Source organism: Salmo salar, chromosome 12 (genome assembly GCF_965601325.2).
Source record: "Salmo salar chromosome 12, fSalSal1, whole genome shotgun sequence".
Lineage (NCBI taxonomy): Eukaryota > Metazoa > Chordata > Actinopteri > Salmoniformes > Salmonidae > Salmo > Salmo salar.
In genome coordinates, this window is record NC_138302.1 from 68,351,993 (window position 1) to 68,360,951 (window position 8,959).

Genomic DNA, 8,959 nt, shown 5'->3' on the forward strand with positions numbered 1-8,959 from the left:
TGCCATTACCGACTCCTGCCAAATCAAATATACGGTAACTTTGAAACTAAAGCGAACTGATATCTAGTTCTTCAATCACAAAACTTTTGGGGGATCCATGTTTTGGATGAAGCTGGAGGTTAATTCTGTTCTTTTGTGAATTGCCTCCTACGTCAAGAGGGCATATTTTTCTTTGGATGCAGCTTACGATTACAATTTCTGAAGGGAAGAAAGTTAATAATTAGTACAGACATAAAGACAACCTTCTGATATCCTAAAAGAGAATCTCAGGCAGAGAAGAAAAGGCTCCTAAATATACCAGCTGTTGGAAGCTACTGTATGAACAGTGGCGGAGGACAGAGGTGTGTGTGTGTGTGTGTGTGTGTGTGTGTGTGTGTGTGTGTGTTTCAAATGCTGTATGTTTACTAAAATAATTGGACTAATGGCCTGGCATTAAACCAACAACACCACCAATTCTCACCTGTTGCATCTGGCTTATTCCAGCATAAATCATTAAATACAGTCTCTGCAATTTTCTTAAATTCACCACTCTTTAAAATGCTTGTTATACTGTATGTCCACGTGTGGTCTCTGAGCGCACATGTCATGGAAGTGGAGTGTATCAGAGTGGGTGACTCGCAACAGCTTGTTTGTTTTCTCTCTCCGATTCATCCCTCCCTTTTGTTGACCCTGAGAATGGAATGTATATGTTTTAAATAACATTCTTAGAATGTTCTTTAAAAGTTTCTAAATGTTTTCATAGAAAGTTTCCTTGATGTTTTGAGAACATGACTTCAAATAGAACCATTAAGTAACCTGTAGAACGCAGAAGTACTGAAATTCCCACAGAATGTCACGGCGTGTGTGTAGGTGGCTGAGAAGTCAAGCGCAGGAGGAACAAGCTTGGTGGAACTGGAGTAGTTTAATAAAGTAAAACAAACTCCAAACCCAAAGTACAATAAAAAAAGAAACATGGGTACAAAACCCTGTTACGCACCAAAAATGACAACACGTGCAAAACAACAAACAATCACTGACAAGGACATGAGGGGAACCTGAGGGTTAAATACACAACATGTAATGAATGGGATTGGAAACAGGTGTGTAGGAAAACAAGATAAAACAAATGGAAAATGAAAAATGGATCAATGATGGCTAGAAGACCGGTGACGTCGACCGCCGAACACCACCCGAACAAGGAGGGGCATCGACTTCGGCAGAAGTCGTGACACAGAAGAAGAACGTTGTTTAAAATACTCTGAACTATGAGAACATTCCCAATGTCAAACCAGTTGGAGAATGTTCCTAGAACATTACCAAAATAAAAATTAAACGTAAGAATGTTCAAACCTTTAGGAAACCTTCTGTTAAAGTAATGAAATACCAAGAACATCTGTTTTTTTGTCAAGTTCCTTTAATGTGCTGATAGTGATGAGACTATCATAATAATATGTAGACAACCCAAATGAATAGTCATCAGTCATTACTGTGTATTTACAAACACATAAATATGGATATCATTCCTTCCTCACCGAGGTTCAGCAGACACATGCTCACATGGACTGGTACACATGTGGAGAATAACACAGGACACTCGCAACGAGTGAGGTCTGTCTAAAGATGAACACTTACAGTGTTCAGCTACAGCGTAATCGCATGTATGAAAACCGTTCCCTACCATTGTTATTTGACAATTACTTGTTCTTTCTTTGACATCCTGGACCTGTGCAGCTTTCTCTCTTTCAACTGCCTCAAAACTAACAGCCATATGAAAATACCTACAATAAAGCTATCGTTCACAACAGTATACCTGTCTTCAAGGATAAATTACTCCAGGTTATGGCAGGGAGAGAGAGGGTAGAAAGAGAGGGCTGAGGGTAAGAAGAGAGGAGAAAGAGTGAGACATGGAGAGATTGTTCATAGATTATATTTATTATGGCCATGCCAATGGAAAATGTATAATTTAATTGTGAAGAAACCAGGGCACGAAATTATCTAACGAAGGTCGTCCTTTCTAGTTTCAAAGAGCGTAGTAGGCTAACTGCACAGATAAACCCAAGCAAGATAAAAGCAATGCAGACCAGAGAGAGCAGGTTCACAGCCAGGGAGACAAGAGACAAGCCAGGCACAGTAGCAGGGGGCATCTATAACAAGCTCAACTGAGTGCTATGAGATATGAGCTGTCACACACTGGACATGAAAAGGAACACAATTACACTGGCTGCAATTTTTCCACGATGAGGGCCTCTCACGTCCCTCTCGTGGAGTGTGTTAAGGCAGGTTGAGGTGCGTGCCGGAGAGCACCCAGAGAGGCCAGTCTCCCGCCCAGTAGCCACTCTCTGGTTAGCCCCTTGCTGGGCCAGCATATGAGACAGCGGCAGAAGGCTGCAGGAAAGCACTGACCAAGCCAGCACACAGCAGTGCACGTGTACCTGTATGCCTATAACACACACACAAACACAAATTACTGTATACTTTGTATGTATAATCAGTACAAACACAGAGGTTCAGCCCAGGTTTCTGCCATCTCTTTTCCTCCCACCTTCTTTTCATTCTCACCGTTGTTCCCTTTTACCCCCTTCTGTCTAAAGAGGTTTTTCCTACATTCTGTATCCCTCTATAGCTGTTGTTTCTGTCTGAGGGAGTGTGCCTAGTGTTCCTTTGTTTGTTGGAACAGTAAAGTGAGAAGTGTATCTGCTGGCTTCTAAAATCCCTTCTGATGCTGAGAGTGCACCTCCACATGTGCCAAAAAACAAACACTTACGCTGTGGAGTTTTCAGCTCCTTATTTTGATTTTAGCTACAGAAGAACACTGAAAACATTCAAGGGCATTGGAGTGTCCTTCGACTAGCGGGAATAGTGCCCCCTACTGGCCCTCCAACATAATCTGGTCTCCCAAGCCTCGACCAACCCAACCCTGCTTAACTTTAGAGGCAAGCCAGGACTAGGATGCTGGGTAATATGGCTCCTGACCACAGGAGGTTGGTGGCACGTTAATTGGGGAGGACAGGCTCGTGGTAATGGCTGGAGTGGAATGGTTAAAATACAAACACATAGGTTGCGTGTGTTTGATGCCAGTCCATTCGCTCCTTTCCAGCCATTATGAGGAGTCCTCCCCTCAGCAGCCTCCACTGCTCCTGACTAAAGATAAAGTTTTATCCCCAAACTTGACAAAAGGAATTCCGTGTTTGGATCTTGAATCTCTTGGGTAACTTCTTTGGTAAGACACTACAAACATGTCCTCTGTATTGGTTTCATTCTACTATATTAAACCACAATTAATACCAATCATGTGTTCACCAGCTCTGTGAGACTAGGATCCCCATAGTAAGTCCAGCAGACATGGTCCTATTGATACTGTCCCATGGTGATGGTTATTGTCTCTGTCAGGTGGATTACACTGTATTGACCTTAAACAATCTGTCCCCGGGGTCTGCCACTGAGGACACAAACAAACACACAAAAGGGACAGCAATTTCCTTCATAGAAACTTTTCCATATTGGTCAAATCAGATGACAACCACTGGTTGTGTAGCTAGCTGCCTTTATTCAATCAACCACACACACACACAGCGTTAAGGCATATTGACATGTCAAGATGAGTTTGTAGATAAATGTCACGTTACTGCCAACGGAACTTGAGGTCACACTGATGCATTAATGACAAGAGTAAATCTGGATCACGAATGGAAAAAGCCATTTGAGTAGCTTTACCCTTAAGAATAGTTTTTATCATATCTAATAGAATAAGCTCAAAAGCGTGCCTGTTTGATTCAATTTAAAGTAATCACAAAGCTTACACTGAGTGTACAAAACATTAGGAACAACTTCCTAATATTGAGCTGCACCCAGGGTCAAGATCTCCCACCAAATCAAAACGGGGACCCAAACCAGCTACTTAAAAATTGGCCACCGGCCCAAGTTCCCAACCGCCAGGCCACCAACCATCCAAGATCCACCTATAGTTCCCCGAGAGCTGACCCTCAACCATCTGAGACCACCCCAAAATACCTCTCCCTCCATTCCCCAGCAAGCCACCCCCCCCCCAATGCACCAACAATATGAACAAGAGATAAAAACATTGCAAAAACAAACAGACATCAAGGACAACAAAAATCAAAACAGCGAGGCCAACTGTACATACGTTTGAGTGCATGTGGTACTATTTACATGTGTATGTACAGTTGAAGTTGGAAGTTTACATACACTTAGGGTCGAGTCATTAAAACTCATTTTTCAACCACTCCACAAATTTCTTGTCAACAAACTATAGTTTTGGCAAGTCGGTTAGGACATCTACTTTGTGCATGACAAGTAATTTTTCCAACAACTGTTTACAGACAGATTATTTCACTTAGAATTCACTGTATCACAATTACAGTGGGTCAGAAATGTACATACACGAAGTTGACTGTGGCTTCAAAAAGCTTGGAAAATTCCCCACAATTATGGCATGAGAAGCCTCTGATAGGCTAATTGACATCATTTGAGTCAATTGGAGGTGTACCTGTGGATGTATTTCAAGGCCTATCTTCAAACTCAGTGCCTCTGCTTGACATCATGGGAAAATCAAAAGAAATCAGCCAAGACCTCAGAAGAATAGTGTAGAACTCCACAAGTCTGGTTCATCCTTGGGAGCAATTTCCAAACGCCTGAAGGGTACCACGTTCATCTGTACAAACAATAGTACGCAAGTATAAACACCATTGGACCACGCAGCCGTCATACCGCTCAGGAAGGAGATGCGTTCTGTCTCCTAGAGATGAACGTACTTTGGTGCGAAAAGTGCAATTAATCCCAGAACAACAGCAAAGGACCTTGTGAAGATGCTGGAGGAAACAGGTATAAAAGTATCTATATCCACAGTAAAACGAGTCCTATATCGACACAACCTGAAAGACCGCTCAGCAAGGAAGAAGCCACTGCTCCAAAACTGCCATAAAAAAACCAGACTACGGTTTGCAACTGCACATGGGGACAAAGATCGTACTTTTTGGAGAAATGTCCTCTGGTCTGATGAAACAAAAATTGACCATAATGACCATCGTTATATTTGGAGGAAAAAGGGGGATGCTTGCAAGCTGAAGAACACCATCCCAACCATGAAGCATGGGGGTGGCAGCATCATGTTGTGGGGTACTTTGCTGCAGGAGGGACTGGTGCACTTCACAAAATAGATGGCTACATGAGGAAGGAAAATGATGTGGAAATATTGAAGTAACATCTCAAGACATCAGTCAGGAAGTTAAAGCTTGGTCGCAAATGGGTCTTCCAAATGGACAATGACCCCAAGCATACTTCCAAAGTTGTGGCAAAATGGCTTAAGGACAACAAAGTCAAGGTATTGGAGTGGCCATCACAAAGTCCTGACCTCAATCCTATAGAAACTTTGTGGGCAGAACTGAAAAAGCATGTGCGAGCAAGGAGGCCTACAAACCTGACTCAGTTACACCAGCTCTGTCAGGAGGAATGGGCCAAAATTCACCCAACTTACTGTGGGAAGCTTGTGGAAGGCTACCCGAAACATTTGACCCAAGTTAAACAATTTAAAGGCAATGCTACCAAATACTAATTGAGTGTATGTAAACTTCTGACCCACTGGGAATGTGATGAAAGAAATAAAAGATGAAATAAATCATTCTATACTATTATTCTGACATTTCACATTCTTAAAATAAAGTGGTGATCCTAACTGACCTAAGACAGGAAATTTTCTGCGGATTAAATGTCAGGAATTGTGAAAAACTTAGTTTAAACGTATTCGGCTAAGGTGTATGTAAACTTCTGACATCAACTGTATGTGTGTGTATATGTATGTGTACACGCGTACAAGCACCTGCGCGGCATCAGCCTCAGGGAAACAGGCATTGGATGTAACAGCATTGCCCCTCCGTGTCATTCAAACTTACTTTGTTTTGTTCCACAGGGATGCTGGCCCATGTTGACCCCAATGCTTCCCACAGTTGTGTCAAGTTGGCTGGGTGTCCTTTGGGTGGTGGACCATTAAGACACACGGGAAACTACTGAGTGTGAAAAATCCAGCAGCGTTGCAGTTCTTGACACACTCAAACTGGTGTGCCTGGCACCTACTACCATACCCCGTTCAAAGGCACTTAAATCTTTTGTCTTGCCCATTCACTCTGAATGTCATACATACACACTCCAGGTCTAACTGTCTAAAGCTTAAAAATCCTTCTTTAACCTGTCTTCTCCTCTTCATCTACACTGATTGAAGTGAATTTAACAGGTGACATCAATATGGGATCATAGCTTTCACCTGGTCAGTCTCAAATCACATTAAATTGTATTGGTCACATACACATGGTTAGCAGATGTTATTGCGAGTAGTGCGAAAGGCTTATGCTTTTAGATCCAACAGTGCAGTATTATCTAACAGGTAATATCTAACAATTCCACAACAAAACCTAATATCTTAAAATTCCACAACACAAATCGAGTAATGGGATAAGAATTTATAAATATATAATATATGGATGAGCAGTGACAGAGCGGCTGATGCAATCGATAGTATAGAATATATATGTATACTGTATCCTACACTATGAGATAAGTAATGCGAGATATGGAAACATTCTTAAAGTGGCATTATTAAAGTGACTAGTGTTTTTAAAGTGTCCAATGATAAAGTCTGTAGGTAGGCAGCCGCCTCTCTGTGCTAGTGATGGCTGTTTAACAATCTGATGGACTTGAGAAGGAAGCTGTTTTTCAATCCCTCTGTCCCAGTTTTGATGCACCTGTACTGACCTCGCCTTCTGGATGGAAGCAGGGTGAACAGGCAGTGGCTCGGGTGGTTATTGTCCTCGATGATCTTTTTGCCTTCCTGTGACATCGGGTGTTGTAAGTGTCCTGGAGGGCAGGTAGTTTGCCCCCGGTGATGCGTTGTGTAGACCGCACCATCTGGAGAGCCCTGCGGTTGTGGGCGGTGCCGTTGCTGTACCAGGCGGTGATACAGGATGCTCTCGATTGTGCACCTGTAAAAGTTAGTAAGGGTTTTTGGTGACAAGCCACATTTTTTCAACATCCTGAGGTTGAAGAGGCGCTTTTGCGCCTTCTTCACCACACTGTCTGTGTATGTGGACCATTTCAGTTTGTCGGGGATATGTACACGGAGCAACTTAAAAAGACTTTCCACCTTCTCCACTGCTGTCCCGTCGATGTGGGTAGGGGGGTGCTCCCTTTGCTGTTTCCTGAAGTCCACAATCATCTCTTTTGGTTTGCTGACATTGAGTGAGAGGATATTTTCCTGACACCACACTCCGAGGGCCCTCACTTCCTCCCTGTAGGTTGTCTCGTCGTTGTCGATAATCAAGCCTACCACTGTTATGTTGTCTGCAAACTTGATGATTGGGTTGGAGGCATGCATGCATGGCCACGCAGTTGTGGGTGAACAGGGAGTACAGGAGGTGGCTGAGAACGCACCCTTGTGGGGCCCCAGTATTGAGGATCAGTGGAGTGGAGATGTTGTTTCCTACCTTCACCACCTGGGGGCGGATCGTCAGGAAGTCCAGGACCCAGTTGCACAGGGCGGGGTCAAGACCTAGGGACTCAAGCTTAATGATGAATTTGGTGGGTACTATGGTGTTGAATGCTAAGCTGTAGTCAATGAACAGCATTCTTACATAGGTATTCCTCTTGGCCAGATGGGATAGGGCAGTGTGCAGTGTGATGGCGATTGCATCGGCTGTGGACCTATTGGGGCAGTAAGCAAATTGAAGTGGGTCTAGGTGGACAGGTAGGGTGGAGGTGATATGATCCTTGACTAGTCTCTCAAAGTACTTCATGATGACAGAAGTGAGTGCTATGGGGTGATAGTCGTTTAGCTCATTTACCTTAGCTTTCTTGGGTACAAGAACAATGGTGGCCCTCTTGAAGCATGTGGGGACAGCAGACTGGGATAGGGATTGATTGAATATGTCCGTGAACACACCAGCCAGCTGGTCTGCGCATGCTCTGAGGACGCGGCTAGTGATGCCGTCTGGGCCGGCAGCCTTGCGAGAGTTAACACTTTTAAACGTTTTACTCACGTCAGCCACGGAGAAGGAGAGCCCACAGTCTTTGGTAGTGGGACGAGTCGGTGGCACTGTATTGTCCTCAAAGCGCACAAAGAAGTTGTTTAATTTGTCTGGAAGCAAGACGATGTCCGCAGCAGGGCTGGTTTTCTTTTTGTCATCCGTGATTGTCTGTAGACCCTGACACATATGTCTCGTGTTTGAGCCGTTGAATTGCGACTCCACTTTGTCTCTCTACAGACAATTTGCTTGTTTGATTACCTTATGGAGGGAATAACTACACTGTTTGTATTCGGCTATATTCCCAGTTGCCTTGCCATGATTAAATGTGGTGGTTCATGCTTTCAGTTTTGCGCGAATGCTACAGGAGTGAAGCAACAAGATGGAGTCATGGTCAGATTTGCCAAAAGGAGGGCGGGGGAGGGCCTTAGAGTAGCAATGGTCAAGCGTGTTACTAGCTCGTATACTGCAATCGATATGCTGATGGAATTTAGGTAGCCTTGTTCTCAAATTAGCTTTGTTAAAATCCCCAGCTACAATAAATGCAGCCTCAGGATATATGGTTTCCAGTTTGCATAAAGTCCAGTGAAGTTCCTTGACGGCCATCTTGGTATCCGCTTGCGGGGGATATACATGGCTGTGACAACCGAGGAGAGTTTTCTTGGGCGATAATACGGTCGGCCTTTGATTGTGAGGAATTCTAGGTCAGGTGAACAAAAGGACTTGAGTTCCTGTATGTTGTTACAATTACGCCACGAGTCAGTAATCATGAAACATACACCCCCGCCCTTCTTTTTACAGGAGAGATGTTTATTCCTATTGGCACGATTCACTGAAAATCCCGTTGGCTGTACTGACTCCGACAGCATGTCCCAAGCTAGCCATGTTTCCGTGAAACACACTGTTACAATCCCGGATATCTCTTTGGAAAGCAACTATTGCCCTGATTT